This window comes from Podarcis melisellensis (assembly GCF_964234715.1).
Source record: "Podarcis melisellensis genome assembly, chromosome: 15".
Taxonomy (NCBI): domain Eukaryota; kingdom Metazoa; phylum Chordata; class Lepidosauria; order Squamata; family Lacertidae; genus Podarcis; species Podarcis melisellensis.
The window spans coordinates 11,421,422-11,443,457 of NC_138532.1; the positions used below are offsets into that span (position 1 = coordinate 11,421,422).

At 45.1% G+C, this 22,036-nt stretch overlaps 1 protein-coding gene across 5 annotated transcripts in view; it reads right to left on the reverse strand.

Annotated features, from left to right (window-relative positions):
• PKNOX2 (PBX/knotted 1 homeobox 2) overlaps positions 1-22,036 on the reverse strand; it is a 440,472-nt gene that overhangs the window by 371,697 nt on the left and 46,739 nt on the right. For 4 of the 5 annotated variants that reach the window (XM_081891021.1, XM_081891017.1, XM_081891018.1 and 1 more), the window contains exon 2: positions 6,357-6,459. The gene's annotated coding sequence lies outside the window, so the exon portion shown is untranslated. Of the gene's footprint in view, positions 1-6,356; positions 6,460-17,962; positions 17,985-22,036 lie in introns of those variants that run through there. The other variant, XM_081891019.1, reaches the window with a different exon arrangement.

Consider the following 22,036-nt stretch of genomic DNA (forward strand, 5'->3'; position numbering starts at 1 on the left):
TCCTTCCTAGGCACACAAACTCTGGGGAGGAAGCCCCATTGAGCTTAGTGGGACTGGCATCTGAATAAACATGTCTGGGATTTTACAGTAAGCATTTTGGAGGTTTTTACAATTCACATTATAAAGGAAAACATAACAACTGCTTACATTTCCCCGCTGTTCTTTAAATCAGAGTTGGCAGGTACAAAAACACTAAGAACCTGGACTATCATCCTCTCTCCTTTTTTGAAAGGGATTAATAAAGACAGACAACATATGCTGACCATACATGAAAAAACTGGCAGCATCAAATGTGTATGGGTAGCAGCTACTGCTCTCTGTTTACTGTGTTGCTATAGGGAAGGGGCCATGGTACTGGGGTAGAGTACATGCCTAGGATGCAGAAATACCCCAGGATTCAATCCCTGTTATCTTCAGCTAAAAGGGGATCTGAGATAGGAGGGCTGGGAAGGACCTCTGCCTGAGACCTTGAAGCGCTCCTGCTGGAATGCAGCTGAAAATAGTTGGCGAGATGACGCGATGCAAGGATGGGGGAGGAATCTATTTCAAACAGGAATCTGGCTGTTCTGACCCGATCAAGCTATTCTTGCATCAGACCACTGCTTGTAACAATCCCCTGGTGATGCAGCAATAAAACTGTTAGCACATTTGCTAAAGCTAAGCAGGGTCTGGTATGATTCCAAATTGGATGGGGTTGGACTAGATAACCCTTGGGATCCAACTCTACAATTATATATGATTCAATTTAAGTGTCCGCTTATGTCCCTACTGCTTGCTAAATGTCATTGTTGAAAAGTTCAGCTAGCAATATGCAGAGTTATATGCAGCCAGGTCCAGTGCCGAATTTGCTTATAAGCTAAACAAGCTATAGCTTAGGGCTCCACTCTCTTGGGCCCCCCAAAAAAATTTAAAGGAAAGAAAAACCTGGATGTACATTTCCAAAATATAAGATAAAAAATAAATAAAATAAAACCTACATACAGCAACAGTGTTTTGTGTTGTAGGCTCCTAGGATGTAAGTAATGGGCCACACCTGCTAGCCCACTCCCTAAAATATCACTGGTTTGCTCATTTCTATATACAGGGTGCCTACATTAGGCATGGGACATGGGTGGCACTGTGGTCTAAACCACTGAGCCTCTTGAGCTTGCTGATCAGAAGGTTGGTGGTTCGACTCCCCACGCCGGGGTGCACTTCTGTTGCTCAGTCCCAGCTTCTGCCAACCTAGCAGTTCGAAAGCACACGAAAAAAGTGCAAGTAGATAAATAGGTACTGCTCTAGCAGGAAGGTAAATGGTGTTTCCGTGCGCTGCTCTGGTTTTGGTGTTCCATTGTGCCAGAAGCGGCTTAGTCATGCTGGCCACATGGCCTGGAAAAACTGTCTGCGAGCAAACACCAGCTCCCTCGGCCTGTAAAGTGAGATGAGCGCCACAACCCCAGAGTCGTCTGGACTGGACTTAACTGTCAGGGCTCCTTTACCTTTACCTTTTTACATTCGGCATAGAGTGGTTGCATGGCAACATGTGCAAATTGCTTTAGATACCTATTAGGTCCATATAGCATATATGCAACACAAAAAACAGTGGTGATTTGTTGTTGACAAAGGACGGCTGGACATATAAAGGGCCCCATTACCTTCAGTAGCTTAAAGGTAAAGGGACCCCTGACCATTAGGTCCAGTCGTGGCCGACTCTGGGGTTGCGGCACTCATCTTGCTTTACTGGCTGAGGGAGCCGGCGTACAGCTTCTGGGTCATGTGGCCAGGATGACTAAGCTGCTTCTGGCGAACCAGAGCAGCGCACGGAAACGCCGTTTACCTTCCTCTGGAGCGGTACCTATTTATCTACTTGCATTTTGACATGCTTTTGAACTGCTAGGTTGGCAGGAGCAAGGACTGAGCAACGGGAGCTCACCCCATCGTGGGGATTCAAACCTCCGACCTTCTGATCGGCAAGTCCTAGGCTCTGTGGTTTAACCCACAGCGCCACCTAAATCCGGCCCTGGCCAGGTCCCATATAGTCCATGTATAAAAGAGTCGAGCCTATGCTGTATTTCTGCAGCACAATTAAGACCAAAAGGGTGATATCCAACTAAGTTCTACAATGCAGGATGCATTGCTACAGTGGCCCTAATAGACAGTTGTCCAGCCTCTGCTTAAACACCTTGCATCAAAGGAGACTGGACCACTTCCCAAGGCAGTCTGCTCCCCTATCAAACATCTCTTAATATTAGGGAGTTTTCTGTCATGTTTGGCCAGGATATGCTGCCCTGCCATTTCTAGTCCTCTTTCTCTGCAGCTACAGTCCGCACCATCTTTTGCGTGACAGCTCTCTCAGCAATAAAGTGAAGGTATATTTTATACCATTTAGCTCCACTTAGTTGTAGCTGGTGGAGTGTTTCAAGGAATGTTTGATAATCCTGATGCTAACGGACAAGGAAGCAGAAATTGCTGCGGTTTGCCTGCCCATCTGCGGTCAAGAATGGAAATCAGTCAAGCAAATACGATTGGTATACATTTGCATCGTTGTTGTTTTTTCTAAGTCTGCGAAGGATATGTAATTAATGACTTTCTAAGCATTGTTTTGATATTTCTCTTGGATTGAAATGAACGTAACATACACAAACAGTTATGTAGGCTCACACTTTCTGAAATAATACGCGAACTGAAGCACGGCCAACCTTTAGAATTTGCACTTCTCTGAATTTTGCGGCGCAGTTCCCCAGCCAAGCAATATGCAGAAAACTCCATATATTAGAGTGTGCATACAAACGCCTATATTCATGAGAAGAACATGCTAAATGCATTATATTAGGTGGAAGTGATTTGCAAAAATGTGTATATTCGGAGGGACTTTCTGATTAAGTTTCATAAGGGCTTTTTTAAGCTAAAAAATCACATTGCTGTAGAAATGCAAAGAGCAGGTTGAGAAACTTAGAGAAACTTAAATATGCGCATCCCTAGGTACAATCACCTATGCCTGAAATAAATCTCACAAGGGGGCATTCAACACACTACCCTTACATCTGCAATAAGGGGATTAAAATAATAATACTGACCCACCTTACAGGGCTGTTATAAGACTGCACACGCAAGAGATTCTAGGTGAACATTTGAAAGCACTCACACAAATATTACAACTTGCTACCTGCTACTATTTCCGTTGCAATACTTCCTGGTTAGGTTTTATATGTTGATACGTTGGTCTGCCTCTTAAGTCTTGAGCTACAGCACTGGATTGGTGGTATTAAAAATCCCTAAACGTTTTTGTTTTAAAACAAATGAAAAATGCATACACAACATGCTGGTGGAGCTGTGTGGAATCCCTGAGCACAGATCCGCTATGCATTCTAATCTGGCCTTGCAGTTAGACCTTTTCCTTTTCTTTCTTTTAAAGAAAGCTTCTAAACATCACGTTTTATTCCCTGTGGGCAAAGATGGCTGAGGAATTCTTCTCCTGTTCAATGGATTGGTAACAGAAAAGGTCAATTGGAGCCTTGGTTTTCTGCAGTCTCCAGTCCCCCTAAGGAAGTGGTTTTAAAGTGGTGTCTGAGATATGCACACATGCCATGCCATCCCTGGGAGAATTTGTAGTGAACTTGGCGCCAGCGCTGCCTCCTTAGGACGCTTGAAGCTTAGGAAGAAAGGGAGTGGCAGGGGGTAAATGGGATCTGCAGGATGCTGTGCTGTGCTTGGTGGGGGGCAGATTTACTCAGAGGGGAAACTTTCATGTTAGGCACTTCTCCTCTCACAACAGGAAATGTGTATCCAGCAGCGGCTGGGACCCTGTAGCCCTGATAGGTAGGAAGGCAGGGAGCCCAGCAGTAGGTGGCGCCAGAGCAAATGACAGGTAGAGCCAACTGATTCTAGTCTTGTCAGTATCCTCCTCCCAGCTGAGTTCCACAAGGGCAATGCTAAGACTAAGAAGGAGGAAGTTGACAGGCAATGCCACCCCCTGGGCTGGTTGTAAATAGGAAGTGAGACAGATGAGAAGCTGGCTGAAGGCAGGCTAAGGTTGCGGGGGCAGTTGACTTATTTGCCTTAATGAACCAGCCTTCACTGTAAAAGGTAAAGGTACCCCTGACTATTAGGTCCAGTCGTGGCCGACTCTGGGGTTGCGGTGCTCATCTCGCTTTACTGGCCGAGGGAGCCGGCGTACAGCTTCCTGGTCATGTGGCCAGCATGACTAAGCCGCTTCTGGCGAACCAGAGCAGCGCACGGAAATGCTGTTTACCTTCCCACCGGAGCGGTACATATTTATCTACTTGCACTTTGACATGCTTTCAAACTGCTAGGTTGGCAGGAGCAGGGACCGAGAAACAGGAGCTCACCCCGTAGCAGGGATTCGAACCGCCAACCTTCCGATCGGCAAGACCTAGGCTCTGTGGTTTAACCCACAGTGCCACCCCCGTCCTCAGCCTTCACTGTAGTGTATCACTTTTATACTAAGCAAATATAGGGCTTTGTAATGTGGTCAAAAGCCAGCAGATTAGTAAAGATACTGCAATGGGGAGATTCAGGAAAGCCAAGAGATGGTACTTTCTAAGAACACAAGAAGAGCTCTGCTAGATTAGGTCAAAGGCCCATCTAATCCCAAAGCAGGACATGAATGAAACAGACTCTTCTGAATTGCAATTCCCCACAACTAGTATTCAGAGGCATACTGCCTCCAACAGTGGACAGTTAAAGTATTCAATGTACCATCACATGACGCAGTGGTGGTCACCTACTCAGCTGGCTTTAAAAGGGGGCTAGACAAATTCATGGGGCAGGGAGCTAGCAATGGCTAGAAGCCATGAGGGCTGTGAACTACCTCCAATATCAGAGGCCTCAGAATAACAGCTGGCGGGGAATGTGAGCCGTATCCTCTCTGACTATTGGCCACAGTAATGGCTGGGGCTGATGGGAGTTTGCAGTTCAACAACAGCTGATCCAATGTGCAGGTGGCAAACTTCCTGCCTTGCAGAAAGGTATGCTGTTAGCCTCTGTTCATGCTAAAGTGCTTGCTCAGCTAAAGGAATTTCAAAACTCAAGTACTACTGTCCTTTAAATCTTAAAACTATATATGTTCCCATCAGTGATTGTCATAAAGTCCTCCTAACATACTTCGAATGCAAAGTTGCAAAATTCAGTTCTTGAGAAAGGAAGTGCAGGGGTGCGTCAAGTAATGTTAGACTCTTGCCCTGATGGTTTTGTGTGTGTCCTCTCCACCCCTTTCTAGCTAGCAACATTTATTACTTCAATCTGGTAATATGCTGCATTTGGGGGGTCCTGTTGCTCATTCTGCTGAGCAGCCCCCTGGACGTCTGACCCAAAGTCCTGCCCTGACAACACCATTGAGAGAAGGATGATGTCCCTATCAGGTGTAGATGGTTGATAACCTTGTACTGAACCACAGAGCTCAATAGACACCATCAACCAGTACATCCACACAGGGAAAAGTAAGTGTTCTGGCTACAGGTACAACTGGAAGCAATGCAAGAATACAGCGGCTCATTGAACCAGGAGGCTGGTGGTCAACAAGGCAAGGCCTGTTACACATCTGACAGCTTTCCAGTTCTCCTTAAATGTGAGACATTGAGAATCCTCCTTGGCTACTTGAGTCCCCAGGATCATGTTGGGAAATATCAGCATGCTTGACCTGGGCAGTAAATGTAATATAAACATAGACAATTGGAGAACAGCCTTTACCAAAGGTGTAATGGGCTTTGAATATGCTCAAACTCAGGATGAAAGGGAGAAACGTGCTAAGAGGAAGGCACGCTTGGCAAACCCTCACCGTGATCACACAGCCCAGAAACCTATGTCCCCACTGTGGAAGGATGTGTGGATCCAGAACTGGCCTCCACAGTCACTGTTAAAACTGTGTTCATGGAAGGCAATCTTACTCAGCTATGAAATATCACCAAAGAAGGAGACGACCCACTGGTACACAGTCACTAGGTTTTCATTAATTGGAAGTAAAAAATAAAAAGAAACAAAAGTTTGTATCCAACTAACTTTTACCCAAAGTAGACCCATTAGAATTAATGGATGTAAATTACATGTGACTGTTAATCTAACGTTCTCTGTCCACTAGTGTTAAGAGTTCTGCTTATGTAGTCTCTTGCACAACCATGTCCAGCAGCCACCAAACATTTTGCCAGTGAAACAAACACAAGTGGCCTTAACTTAGTGCTACATTGGAAACAACCAGGTGGGTCAACTTTGAGTATAACTAACATTGGACAGAACCCAGATTAATCTCATTAAGAGCATGCAGTTCTTTTAAGTGTAGATTGTGGGCTGTCAACCCACAGACTTGGGGAGAAGAGGCCATTGAGAAAAGCACAACAATTCATAAAGAGAGATCAACATACCATTTTGGACTGCTTGACAGGTGAAGATAGAGCAGCTTGCTCTTCCAAATTTATCTTCCAGATCAGGAGTGTGCACATGTAGAACAATCAATAACTTTGCCACCTGTGAAGAAAACATGGAATAAGACCTCATAATAATAATAATAATAATAATAATAATAATAATAATAATAATATCTGGAACCCCCAATAAGGCTACCGTTGGGTTTGAATCCAATGAAGACAATTCCAAAAAATCATCATAAGAACACACAGTTACGAGTTAAGCTCAAGGTGCTCTTGCCTTAATGTAAACCAGAGATTCATATGCAAGCTGCTGTCTATACGATCAACTTATTTGTCTATCTAGTGAAGAATTGCCGACTCTAAGTAGCGCCGACTCTCTACAATCTTGGGCAGAGAGCCTTTCCTCATTGCTTGCTCCGTGAACCTTTCTAACTGGAGATAGTGAGGACTGAACCTGGGACCTTTTGTGGAATTATAGGGACAGAACTACCCAAACTGTGAAGGAATTTATTCTTGTATGTGGCTACAGCGGCACAAATGTTATTTGCCCAAAAATGGAAAGAAGAAGTAGTCCCAACAAAAGAAGAATGGATACAAAAACTTGTGGAATATGCAGAAATGGCGAAACTTACAGGAAAAATGAGAAATAAAGATAAACCTTTTTATAAAAGAATGGAAATGGTTTATTGAATATTTACAAACTGTAAACAGATAAGAACATTAGCAGGATTATTGTAATAACCTGCAGTTTTATAAGAGTATACATCGAAAGCAGATGAATAAATGATTAAGTTAATTTGGAATATGCGGAAAATATAAAAAATAAATTTAAGGTATTGCAGAAAGAGGGGGAAGGAAGTCAAGTTTCAAAATGTTAAAATGATTGTAAAATTACTGAAATGTATAAAATTGAAAATCATAATTTTTATTTTTATTTTAAGAACCTGGGAACTTCTGAATACAATCCACATGCTCAACCCTTCCCTATCACTCTACAGCAACAAGGAGCTCATAGGTACAATGGACATCTTTCAACAGAATTTTATGGCCGTTGTGTGATGCAGGTTCTACAGGCAGGATCCAGGGAGCCCCATGAACGTGCAGAAGGTACATCCACTTGTGTCAGGAAGCACACAAAGGAGTTCCACCATTTTTCCTGAAGTCTTCCCACCCCTCAGAAACAGCTCTTCTAGAGGCATGCATGATAGGAAAGCTTCATCACCCAAGTAGAATTTGGCTTCTGATTCTCTGGATCTGTGTTTCAAATTTATTTTATTTCATCCCATCTATTTGGTTTTTTTTAACTGAACAACTTGTATATGCTGCCTGATTGTAATCAAACCTCAAAGTGGTTTACAAAAGAGAGTAGAACAATCAAATTATTGATAAAAAGGATTAAAAATGAGTATTTAAAACATTCAATGAATAGTTTAAATTGGCAATAAGCTAAAACCAGATCAAAACACATGACAGCTTCTATGCGTCTGCATAGGCTTCCCTAAGAAAAAACAGTTTTTAGCAAGTGCCCGAAAGAGTAGAGTGAAAACACGTCCCTGATATAAATAGGGAGGGAGTTCCAACGTCTCAAAGCAACATTTTGTATACCTCAAAGCAATATCAGAATAAATTCAACAATCAAAAGCAATGTCATATATTTGCCTGTGCCGTGTGCCCCTTACCCAGCCTGCCCCACTTCCCACCCAGAACCACTGCAATTGAGGGGCCCCCTGCTTTCTCCAGCTGCTCTCCTCCCAGACACAACTTCGCTCTGTTTGGTGGTAAGGCGCTTTTGGTTGTCTTGGGCAAGAAAAAGCGACTAACAAATTTCAAATCCAAGACAGACACAGACTGGGATAAATATCTCCACTTAAAGGGATTTAACCTTGTTGGGAAAAACTGAAGGTCTTCAGTAGAGGCCCCAAACACAGCCAAGAATAGACAATCCTCTACTGAGCGCCATGCCCTCTGTTGGTGTAAACTTGCTAATACCCTGCACGTTTAAGGAATAGTTGTCCTAAAGCAGGGGTGGGGAATTAGCACATGGGCCAATCTTAGCCCACCAGGCCATTTTCCCCACGATACACCCACCCACCCATTAGCTGTCATCACTGGTGATGGAGCTAAGCAGCTAACAGCAATCACCTCACTTCCAAATCTGTGAAACCTGTGGGATGTGAAACACAAGAGCAGTCAAGTACAACATTCCTAGAGTGAACATGTTTACACATGGGGAGGGATGTTTGTCCAGCCAGCAGGTAAACTCCCTGTTTCCTTCTGGGCTGAGACAGACTTCCTCTGCATGTGACTAGAGGTGGGTGTGGCCTCACCTGTGCAGGTAATGACAAAAGCACAGGGCAGGGCAGCCATCTCTCTCTCTTTCACCACATGCATTGAAGAAACAACATCTACTGAGTGAAAGATGCCCTCTTGGCTCCCAGCCAAGAGAGGACAAAGGGACTGTCTTCTTAGGAGATAGATTCCAAGTGTATGTTACTTCATTAAGCTAAGTCTGGCTTCTGGGGTCTGATTGTGAACAGAATGTGAGTAAACTCTTTTTATACTTTTGTAAAAGACTGTGTCGTCTCTTCTATTTTATGAGGGAATGAGGGGAAAATACCAGAACAGTTATTATAGAGGCTTTAGCGAGCCTGAGCAAATGCTACCGTTGCAAACTTAAACTAAAGGGGAAAGTGTTACTCTGCTGAAATTGGGGAACTTGTTAACGCAAGTTGGATAAGGATATTATCAGACAATATATCCTCTCCTGCATCCCTGAACATTCCCACAAAACCCAGGTAGCACAACCAATCACGACTTTTCAGTAGGCCTGGTCTATTTCACCCATTGACTGAGAAGCACGGCAACACCAACGTAGACTCATGAAAGTTTAGCGTCAGGAGTCCCCATTATTGGGCATGGGCCAAAGCTTACACCCCAGCAGGGGACCTCTAGAGTCTGCCCACGTCAGCTGCTCACCTGCCTTCTTCAGATACATAGCAGCTGTTTAGAAGCTGGAACATTTTAGGCAATTTATACCTAAAATGAAAGAAGTTCAGTAAGAGAAGGGACTGGTTTCGGAAAGTTAAAAAATACCAGTTTGTTTGTTTTTATCCCATCGGCCTTAAATGTCATTACTGACTTGAACCAAGACTTTTAGCACATACCTATGCCTTGATTTAAGTGTGAGTCATTGCATCGTGAAACAGACGCACAAACACAACACCACCATGACTGGAGACTCCAGCAAGCTCAAGCTGGAAGAGCTGAGAGGAGGGGGCAAATATTAGATGGTTGATTATGGAATACAGTGGTACCTTGGGTTACAAACATCTTGGGTTGCAGACTCCGCTAACCCAGAAGCAGTACCTCGGGTTAAGAACTTTACCTCAGGATGAGAACAGAAATTGCATGCTGGCAGCACGGCAGCAGCGGGAGGCCCCATTAGTAAAAGTGGTACCTCAGGTTAAGAAAAGTTTCAGGTTAAGAACAGACCTCCAGAACAAATTAAATTCGTAACCAAAGGTACCACTGTACACTTTGGGATAGATCAGGGTCTTTGGTGGGTACTTCAAAACACTTGGGGCCAACAGGTCCACCACACAATTTTGCATATGCTAATTTATAATTTCTTCCGGGAAATTAAGATGCTGAGTGGCAGAGGTCTCATAGCACTGCAAACAGAAGCCCTATAAGCTAAGGAAAAAAAGGGAAGAAGTACAAGGAGATACGGGGTTCGCCAGACTAGTTCCAGCACTGGCAACTTCAAGGTTGGATTAGTGCAATGCTCTCCATGTGGGGTTTCCATTGCATTTGATCCAGAGGCTGCACAATGATGTAGAGTGGTTGTGGTTGTTAACAGGAGATAGACCTTGTCATGTCATGTAACACCTGCGCTCAGAGATCTGTGTTGGTTGCTGATTTGCCACCCAGTCAAGTTCAAGGTGTTACTATTTAGTATATAAAACTCTTAACAACCTGGGATCCGTTTACCTGCAAGATCAGCTTTCCCCATATATGCCCACTCAACCAACCACTGTGATCTGCAGAAGTGCTACTCTTCTGCAGGTGCCATATAATATCTGTTGTGCCCCAAGGCCCCCAAGCACTTCGCCTGACACGTAATTTTAGTTTAAGTTATTGGGCAAAATTTAGGCCACAACTTTATTGATTACAGCAAAGTGAGCGGTGTTGGCTTAGGCATTGGCAACAGACTATAACTGACTCCTGCCTCTCTGTTTGGAAGTCTGGAAAGGTAACACCAAACGAGGGAGCAACATCGATGAAGACCAACGAAGCTGTTGGCTTAGGCATTGGCAACAGACTATAACTGACTCCTGCCTCTCTGTTTGGAAGTCTGGAAAGGTAACACCAAACGAGGGAGCAACATCGATGAAGACCAACGAAGCTCACCCCGGGGTTCCTGTGGTCCTGGCATGGCCCTAGCCCCTCAAGCGGACTTCGGACAAGATCCAGGACCCCCAGATTCCTTTACCAGAATACCCTTCTTCATGGAGGGGCAGGTGATGGCCGCACCTCCCCTCCCACACACGTCAATAAGCCAATGCCTAACCGCCTAACCTTACAAAGTTGTGACGATTGCTAAGGGGGTAGGCGAAAACCAAGTGGCTACATCCAATCTGCCAAATGGAAAAATTCCTACCCAGCCCCTGCTCCAAAACAGGAGACCCAATCCAAAGCAAGGACAAAGCAGCAGCAGCTAAAATTAGGGAGGGGGGGCGGGTGTTCAGCATCAGGGTGCAAGTTCCCTCAGTTACGCCGCACTGCTGCTTTTATAGGCCCCAAGAATCGCGCCAACTGCCCCGATTGGCCCAAACAGCCCAGGCCCAATGGTTAAGGCTTGGGCCACGCCTGGCAACAACTCTCCCCGTGGGGGTGGCTTAAGGGCCTGCGCGCAACCAGGACCCTCATTAAGGAGGATCCCATTTCTGCATTTGAAGAATTAATCTTTCAGTGTGACAGCGCTGAAACTTTGGAACTCCTTACCTATTGGCAAGTGCCTTCCTTCCACTATTTTCGGTGCCTGCTTAAAACTTTGTTTTGTTCTGTTCGGGCCAAGCCTATTCAGACATGCAGATGTTACATGTCTTTTAATCTTTTAAATGTCTTAATACCTTTTTTCAATCTATACTTTCTAATGTTTCATTTTATACCATTGTAAACTGTTTTGAGCTGTTTTGATTTGTTGTTACAACCAAACAGCGTCTAAATTTAGTAAAATAAATATTAATTAAAGGACAACCCCCCTAACACCAGATCACAAGAGGACATCAAGTATCTAATGAGTCCTGCAGGTCCCACATTTGTAGCACAACTATCTCAAAACCCTAAGAAAAACATGCATTTATTACATGAGCGCCCATCCTCCTTTCCCCCCCCCTCCACTAAACTGATTAATTAAATTAATACAAAGACTGTCTTGTTGGGCACTCTCGTCTCTCTGCTTTTCTGCTCCTTTTTTTTTTTTAAGCCAGCCAGGCAAACAGGAAACAAAGGGTTTAATTCTGTCTGGTTTCATGAAGGGTGCTGTATGTCATGGCCAGGTGCTGGAACCCAGCCAGCTTCTTGGACCAGCAGCAACAAGGCTGTTAGACAGACCCCCTCAGCTCCAGTCCCAAATTAAAAAATAAATATATCCAACCAGGCACACACACACGCAATCAGCAAGTGAAGGCAGCCTGAGAACCAGCTCCAAATACCAGCACAGTAGGGAACTGGCAGAGCAAGCGCAGAGAAATATTAAGAGAGCATTTGAAGGCAAACAAGCAAATGGCAAAAAGCAAAATAACTCGAAAGGGAAGAATGTGGAGTCTGTGCCCTGCGCTAATCCAGGATCAGAATGGTATCTGCCATCTATTCAGTGACACATCACATCTGCTAAGCACGTTGCAAACGGCACCTCACTTTATTAAACAGTCAGGCTGTTGGCTCAAATTTGCCTTGCTCCAGGAGGGCCTAACCTGAAAACCAATTTGACGACACTGAAATAACTCGCATTCACAACTGATCACCCTGCCCCTCCAAATCTTGAGTTAAAAATCGAGACAAGTGTCCTGTTTTATTTAGGACCAGCACATCTCTGCATCATCTATGGTAATTTGGAAAAAAGGTGAGATGTAAAGCAGGGTGGGGAGGCTTTCTTAGAACTGCTAAAAAACTTAAGAGGGTTCCTTTAAATACAGTGGTACCTCGGAAGTCAAACAGAATCCGTTCCGGAAGTCTGTTCGACTTCCAAAACGTTCAGAAACCAAGGTGAGGCTTCTGATTGGCTGCAAGAAGCCGCAGAAGTTGCGTCCGATGTTGGGGTTCCAAAGAACGTTCGCAAACCGGAACACACACTTCCAGGTTTGTGGCATTTGTGAGCCAAAACGCCTAAATACCAAGGCGTTTAGGATCCAAGGTAGGACTGTAATATCAAACGGTAGTTTTTTTAAAAATGCTTGATATTGTATCATGTTTTTATATTTTTTTTATGATGTTAGCATCTGAGCCCGACCTCGGCTGGGGAGGGTGGGATACAAATAATTATATTATTATTATTATTATTATTATTATTATTATTATTATTATTATTATTATTAGTGTTGGAAGCTTCCCAAAGTGCCTGCAGCAACCCAGCAAGATGGGCAGGATATAAATAATCAAAATTTTGTTGTTGTTGTTGCTTTTGCTGCTGCTGCTAATTCACAAACTTTTTGGTATGGCAACACACAAGTCCACATTCATTTGTCATGGTGACAAATGGCATTATTGCCACAAGTGTCAGTGCAGCCTTATAATATGCCAACAAAACAAAAAGTTGTTAGTGGCATCCATCGTACCAGGATTATTTTGGTTTTACTTATAAAAGCCTGTGCAGGTTTTGTGATCCCCTTGCAGGTTGCAACCCGCAGTTTAGGAAAACACTCACTGACCTACGCAAGTCAGTATCTGTGGGTCCTACTTCGCAGCCCTCTGTTTGAGGGACTCTCCATAAATATAAAGAGTCTTGAGGGAGAGCAAGACAGGCACTAGCAGCGAGTATCTGGACAGCAATCTGAACACTAAAGTGTAGATACAGAGGAATTAATCAGTGAAAATAGGATACACAAATGCATTGCCTTAGGGTTCACTGGTTTGCAAAAATGTGTACAGGAAACTCCCCATGTAGACAGGAGTTACGTTCCAAGGCAGATGTAAAATAGTGTATAATCGGAACACCCATTGAAAAAGCCTTCAAGCACCCCGTTCTCCCCTCCTGCCCCAGTCCACCCCTTTTTGTGACGTTTCTGGGTTACTGGTGCCATGTGCACATGCAGAGTCGTGCACATATTAGGTGTGCCTAAATCAGTTTTATATTAGACAAAGGTACCTGCCAGGGAACTGCCATCAGGGCCAGAGGGAGAGAGCGGGCTCCGGAGGGGTCCCAGAGAGCGTCCCGGGATGGAGAGAGGCAGCCCATCTTCTGGGGAAGGGAATCAGCGTAGCACCAGTGGAGAAGGGGGGCAGATGGGGGAATCGGCGAGGTGATCCCATGACTCCTTGCTGGCGACCAGCGGGGAGAGCACGGGTCCTCCGCTGCCCACACCCTCCTTGCGCAGAAGGCTTCCGCGCAGGGAGAGTAGGCGGAGACTAGGCGTCAAAGAACTTCTTTGCTGGAAGAAGTTCAAGAAACGCCCACTGACGGATTCTGCCAGCGACTGAGACATCCATAGGTGAGTGGCTGTCCGGACAGAAAAGGTTCACTCAGGCAACCCAGCCAGGTGTGGCGTCGGTTTACGCATGAGCAACCCCTAGAACCAGTACAGTACCTAACATGTGGCTGCCCTCGAAGCCAAAACTGCATTTGGTGGAAAATGAAGCTGTCAGATTACTGGCTGGCGTTCTGTTTAGCTCTTACAACCCTTGCGTTAAGGCAGCCGCACTGGTTCTCAGTGAATTTCCAGGTCCAATTCAAGGTGCTCATGTTAGTCTTCAAGGCCCTAAATGACTCTGGCCCCAATACCTGAAAGGCTGTCTCCTTCCCTACAAACTCTGCCAAGATCAACAGAGGGGGCCCTCTTGGTAGTTCCTCTGCCCCCAGAGACTTGATGGGGGCAGGAGAGGGTCTTCTCTGTGGCACATCCGGAGTTGTCCACACAGAAGTGTGTCTGTCACCTTTATTATACAACTGAACATGCACCTCTTTACCCTGGCTTCTGACACTTGAAGGGCATATTTGTGGGACCCACCGTTGCGTGTTCAGATCCAGAGACCTCCCTCCTAAATAAAGACACATTTGACTCAAATTTTAGTTTTGGTTTTTGGCAGAATTTAGGCCACAACTTTATTAATTGCAGAAAAGTGAGTGGTTGCATAGGCTCTGGTTCGACTAGCTCCCTGAACCCTTGCAGGTAACACTGACCCAGAGCTCTATCATAGGTCAGCCAAAGGTGAACACCCGAGGAAGGTGAAAAGCCTGGGAGCAACTCTATTCACTCTGCAGATGCTCCCTTGGACTCAGGCACGGGCACAACCCCTTTTCAGGGGTTGGCCAAACCAAGTTGAGTCCCTGGATTCCTTTAACAGAATACCCTTCACATAGGGATGGTGAGACTGTTCTCCTATCCCTATCACATGAACCAGAGCCTATCTGCAACCTTACAAGTTGTGATGAATTGCTATGGGGCAGTCGAAACCCAAACGGCAACAGCCAATCAGCCAAGTGGGAAAATTCCTGCTGTGCCTCTGTCCCAATGACAGACAACACACGACGGCATAGCAAGGTCAAGCACAAAAGGCCCTAAAATTAGGGAGAGGTGGGTGGGTGTTCCGATGCCCAAGCTGAAGGAGGAAGCTCTGGGTCACATGCATGGGTTTATATAGGTCCCTCAATCCGTTTAGACTGCAAGCCCGTTGGCCAGATTGAAACCCAGCATCGAGGGACCTACCAATCAGGTGTTGTGGCTATCCAGTGGACCCATCCACAACCAAGAGGTCAGTCTCCAGATCTCACCACAACACGTGCCCTCTTTTAGGGAGGACACAATTTGTTTTAAATTGTTTTTAATATGGTCTTTCACTGTTGCAACCTGCCCTGGGATCTTAGGGTGGAGGGCATGTAATTAATAATCACAATAATGTGTACCTGAGGAGAAATGCTCGCTAAAAATGCTAATGAATGCCCATGGGGCGTTTATAAATAAAACAATAAATGAATCACGAAGCGATGTGGAAGTGTGGAGAACTGAACACAGGACTGGAAAAAAACGAGGTGCTGAGGGAAACCAAAACTGAAAGATTGGCCCATCCCTAGTCTAGGTACATACACACAGAAGACAATGAAGTCCTTATAAGTTATATATTTTCATGACCTAAAAGGTCTCCTCGGCTCTTGTCACCACTACAGGTGGGAAACAGACGGCACGCAGACCTTAAGAAAAAGCGTTTGAGGGAGGGGGAAAGTCCTAGACCCACCCAAGGACATAAACACAATCAATGACTGCATTGTCAAGCCCGGCGCGTGTCAGCAACCGACTCTAACCGCCACACAGTTCTCCAGGCAGAAGTCAGAAAGCACAAATTTAGGCTGTGATTTGATACAAATGGACAAAGTGGCAGGTACCTGCAGATAGCAGCAGGCATATCTTTGTACGTTTGTCAGTATGAAGAAGGAAAGCGAGGGAAGGGTACATTTATATCAGGAGAGAACTGCTTCCCATCATGTGGTAAGCACAGAGTGAGTTAGTCCCACTAAAGGATTTCGAAAGCTGTACCTTCTGATGGCGGTGGGGCACAGGCATTGACACTTGTGAAGTGCAAACCTTTTCCTTTCACAAGGTTGCTTATGAAAGGGCCAAACCAGATGGGATGCTAAACACGCAAAGTTGCATCCAATGTTGGTCCGGCTCAGAGTAGACCCATTGAAATCGGTGGACATAACTTAGATCTTTTGTTTTTCAACAGGTCTCCTCTGAGTAGAATTTGCTTGCATATAATCCATTGGATCGTATCCAACTAGCTTCTACTCAAAGTAGACCACTGAAATTAAAGGACGTAAGTTAGGGCCAAGATTATCCAAACCACCTGCCATGTATTCAGGTCAACTCTGTTCAGTTTATACATCGCTTCATACAGCCAGAAGGAGTCCACATTTACAGCAACAGCAACATACACACACAATAAGTATCCTTTAAAACCAAACAAATATACGGAAATGCTGTGGCAACCAGGGGAGCCAACTTGAATAAAATATTGTGGGGGCCCAGGTAAGCCCTGCCTCGCATAATCGATCACATGATGTAGCTCACACACACAATTTGAATGGGAATGCCCGTCAACTTTGAGAAGGACCAGCCCCCTCAAATATTTTATTGTGGGGGCCGAAAGCCCTCATGGTCCCTAGGAGTTGGCTCCTATGGCGGCAACAAATATCCACCCAACGCAAAATAACCACCCCACCCACATGAAAAAATATCAACCAAAAGCCAGGCCATTTAAAAGCTGTCCTAATGCCCAAGTGAGTGAAGATGTCTTTGTGTGGGGCCAGGATGACAAAATTGGGGCTAGGCGAGCCTCTCCTTGGAGATGATTTTTTAATAGGGGCTAACTCAGAAAAGAAATGGGAGGCAGGTGACACTGTGGTCTATACCACAGAGCCTAGGGCTTGCCGATCAGAAGGTCGGCGGTTTGAATTCCCGTGATGGGGTGAGCTCCCGTTGTTCAGTCCCAGCTCCTGCCCACTTAGCAGTTGAAAAGCACACCAAATGCAAGTAGATAAATAGGTACCGACTGCTCCAGCGGGAAGGTAAACGGTGTTTCCGTGCGCTGCTCTGGTTCACCAGAAGCGGCTTAGTCATGCTGGCCACATGACCCGGAAGCTGTCTGTGGACAAATGCTGGCTCCCTCAGCCTATAGAGCAAGATGAGCACACAACCCCAGAGCCGTCCACGACTGGACCTAATGGTCAGGGGTACCTTTACCTTTAACTCAGAAAAGACCCATTCTCTTCTTTCTACCCTCCAAACATCTATTGTAAGGGAAAACACAGTACAGTGGTACCTCGGGTTAAGAACTTAATTCGTTCTGGAGGTCCTTTCTTAACCTGAGGTACCACTTATCTAATGGGGCCTCCCGCCGCCATTGCACGATTTCTGTTCTCATCCTGAAGCAAAGTTCTTAACCCAAGGTACTATTTCTGGGTTAGTGGAGTCTGTAACCTGAAGCGTCTGTAACCCAAAGTTCCACTGTATAGGGCCTCAGATATTGGTCCCAGTGCTTATATAGGGAACGGGGTTGAGGTCCTGAGCCATGCAAGGTGTTACGGGTCAAAACCAGCCTTTTGAATTGTGTCTGGGATTTTTTAGGGCAGCAAAGGAGCTTTTGGAACACCTCTGCCACACTTAAAATGTGACCACGCTGAGAGACTGCTGGTGTAGCTGGATTCAAGCATGTAAGAACAATGAAGAAGAAAAAATGAAAGGGGGAATGGAAATCCCACATAAAACCGCTAAGCAAAAGACAAGAACAGATAGCCTCCTGCATTACAGGCGCAACGTCTCAGCAACTCACATAAGGAGCTGACTTTGTTTTCACTTCTAAAAATAAAGAGGTTGGCAACTCACAAGAAGATCAAACTGGGACAGTCTTTCTTCTCGCTAACTCGAAGTGCCGAACAGCTCCCCTCCCCTACCGAGACAGCTTCCCAACAGAATCTCAGCAATTGACTTAAGCCTAAAATGAAAAGGCCCCCCAACTGCAAGAGGCAGCATGTGTACAGTATTCATCTCTGTTCTATTTGCGGTAATAGGCCTGCCCTCCAAAGAGAGAAGGGGAGAGAGAGAGAGAGAGAGAGAGAGAGAGAGAGAGAGAGAGAGAGAGAGAGGGAGGGAGAGTCGGAGGCTGCCTCGTGCCAAATTTTGCAACAATACGACCGGCTCTGCGAAAAGGGAACTCCCACTTGAGCTGAGCCTTCCAAACTCACGGCACGCAGGGACCTCAACTTGACAAGTGAAGATCATAGACCAGAGATTATGCACTAAGCCCCTCTAAGGGTACAATTAATTCTGAGTGAAAAGGCTTCTGTAATTCACACAGAGATAACAGCAGATTTCCCCAGTAATATCAGCCTGGAAAATTCGGTCTCTGTATAACAAAATCCAAACATAAATTGTTGCAGGGAAACAATAAGATGACCTACCTTGAGATCACCTTGGCTCCCTTCCAGGTGTTCTACCAGCAATGCTACTAAGCCAGATTGTTCACTTAACTACCCCCTAGTGAAATAGGTTTATTTGGTGCTTTTAGCATACATATTCCCTTAGGAGTCTCCATCCCAGCAGTTTTGAGATGTTTGGCTTCGGGGCGGGGGGTGGATGTGAGGAGGGGTGAAGAGAGAAAAGGTAAATCGGTGCTTTGACTGCTTCCCTGTCTAGAAAGAAATATTTGGAGGATGGAGAGAAATTATTCAGCATGATACAAAGCTGTGTGCACCATCTGGGAGGCGGAAAAGAAGAGGATGGAGTTCACATCACAAAATGCAGTATTTGGTAGCAAGGAGCTTTTCTGAATGGTCTATTATTAGATAGTGGGATTTCCATCCAAGGGAAATGGGGGGGGGCTATTGCTAAAGAAATAGAAAGCCAAGGTCCACTTACTGAGTTACTTCACAATAATAAAAAACTTCCATTGTTTTCCAGTCCAGCTCGGTGCCAGCTCCAGTACCTTCCACAAAATGGCGCATGTGAGCTTCTAAGGTCTTGCAGTCCCATCTTTTCCTTGGACCCAAGTGAGGGAGGGGACCCATGCAAGTATTCTAGCATCACAGTTCCACTGATTCCAATTATTGCTATACTCAATTTGCATATTTGATTCCTGATCTCGTTAGCTGCACAGAAATGGCTGGTTCTGGCATAAGATTTTACATACAGAGGATCATACCCGGGACTCCTAAAATATATGCCAGGATGTTATTGTCTTTGGAATGGTCATCCATGGACTTTCCTCAAAAACAATCCCATGAATCGATTGTTCCATTGTTGATTTTAACACAGAATCAACACACAGGGTTGGGTTACATCTATTTGCTCTGCTCACACATTTATCAAATGCCTTTCTAGTACAAGATGCTCAAGGAACGGACAAATATTCCAACGACAATGAACAATAAAGTATCTTTAAAAGGCTGTATGGTGAAACACTCAGACATTATGTAATCACATGTCTACATTTATATGGGCTGTGTGAGTTGTTAGGGGAGAGGTAGTGTATCTGATGAGAGAATGTTCTGCTCCTTCTGGGGTAGTTTGTCCACCTTTGGTCCCCACTCTGCACTCAGATCTGACCTTTGGCTCCTAAAAGCTGTCAACACACGAGAGCCTCCACACCCTGGGAAACAGCTTTGACTGGCTGGCTAAACCAGATGAGGGTAACTGATGGGTCTGAAACCCTCAGTGAGTTTGGAACTTCCCCTGCATGCAAAGAGAAGCTCTGGCAGATTGAGTGGACAAGATCAATAGTGTGTCCAACGGTCAAGAACGTGGTTTCTGCATGTGCTGTAGGGGGAAGTGGGGGCCGATGGGGCTTGTCAACTTGGGAAGGTAGCCCATCTAGGAGAAGGAAAACTCTGCTCTTAAACCAGGGGTCAGCAAACTTTTTCAGCAGGGGGCCGGTCCACTGTTCGTCAGACCTTGGGGGGGGGGGAATGAACGAATTCCTATGCCCCACAAATAACCCAGAGATGCATTTTAAATAAAAGGACACAATCAAGAAGGACACTGACATACAGGAACGTGTCCAGAGGAGGGCAACCAAAATGGTCAAAGGCCTGGAAATGATGCCTTATGAGGAACGGCTAAGGGAGCTGGGCATGTTTAGCCTGGAGAAGAGGAGGTTAAGGGGTGATATGATAGCGATGTTCAAATATATAAAAGGATGTCACATAGAGGAGGGAGAAAGGTTGTTTTCTGCTGCTCCAGAGAAGCGGACACGGAGCAATGGATCCAAACTACAAGAAAGAAGATTCCACCTAAACATTAGGCAGAACTTCCTGACAGTAAGAGCTGTTCGACAGTGGAATTTGCTGCCAAGGAGTGTGGTGGAGTCTCCTTCTTTGGAGGTCTTTAAGCAGAGGCTTGGCAACCATATGTCAGGAGTGCTCTGATGGTGTTTCCTGCTTGGGAGGGGGTTGGACTCGATGGCCCTTGTGGTCTCTTCCAACTCTATGATTCTATGATTCTATGATCTACTCGTGTAAAAACATGCTGATTTCCAGACCGTCTGTGGGCCGGATTTAGAAGGCGATTGGGCCGGATCCGGCCCCGGGCATTAGTTTGCCTACCCATGTCTTAAACCTCTTCTGCCTTGAGGAATATCTTCAGAAGAAGAAAGGGCTAAGGAGTAAATCCTACACAAATCCAGAGAGGAGTTCCTAAAACAGTAGGATGTTGTCTTGCACCATCTCGCTCTGCTTTCCTTTGAACCAGTAGGGTAAACAAACAAACCCCTGCGTTGCAAAATGTGACTCAGCAATATCGAAAGCAACAGAATGGCCAGAAACAATTACAGTATAGAAAACTTTATGGAATAAAGCAAAACATCAGAACTATCCAGTGGCGTAGTGTGGGGGGTGCAGGGGGGGGCGGCCGCACTGGGCGCAACATCTGGGGGTTAGGGTTAGGGGGTGCAAATCCACGGGTTAGGGGGCGCTAAACCACGGGTTAGGGGGCGCAAATTACTTGCCTTGCCCCGGGTGCTGACAACCCACACTACGCCACTGTAACTATCAAACTGAAGTCTCTGAAAGTCCTTGAATAAGTCACGGTGCCAGACTTCACCCGACGGAGATCAAGCTTGTAAACCTTTGTATAATTCTTTAGACCAGAACAGTGAGGGGGGGGGTCTCGTCATCTGGACATACACACTGCCCAGATTTGCGCCTCAGGGACGTCACTTCAAGTGCTGCTAATGCAGTGGTTTGACCCCCCAAAGGCACACTCCATTGTCTCTCGAATCAGATGGATGCCGCTAGCAGCAGCAACCCCCTTTTTATTTAGCAATTATACCCAAACCTACAATCTGGAGGGAAAGGAAAGGCAGTGTCATAAAGATACCACCGTAGTGGACTTGAATTTGGGTTCAAAAATAGGCTTCTCTATGAAGATAACCAGGGAGCCTTAGGCAACTCATGACTTACCAGCCTAACCTAAGGTTGCTACAAGGATATGAGTGGAATAATAAAAGCTGTTCTAAATTCTACAAAGGAAAAATGGGTTACAAAAGAGGATGAGTGATTTTCATAAAGTTAAATCAAAAGCTGGTTTTTTGGTGTGTTTTTTTAAAAAAAGTTGAGTGTGTATTTTAAATTGAAATCTGAAATCCTGCTTTTCAAATATTTTAGATTTCTACACTAAACTGAAATTTTAAGAGGCATTTTTTAAAAAAAAGAAATAAGGAAAGGCCTTGTTTACCAAGTTCATGCAATCACAGTAACTTATTGAAATCAAGCGTTTATGCTTCTTTATTCCTACCAGTTATAGATCCAACAACATTCATCTTTGGGAATGCTGTAAAAGTATTCAAATTTTAAAAAAGGAAGAATATGTTTTAGATGGTGTTTGTCCCCCTCTTCCTCCACCCCAAGTTTGCTTAAGAACTGGGTAAAAAGGATCACGGAAAGGCATTGCAATCCTATGTACATT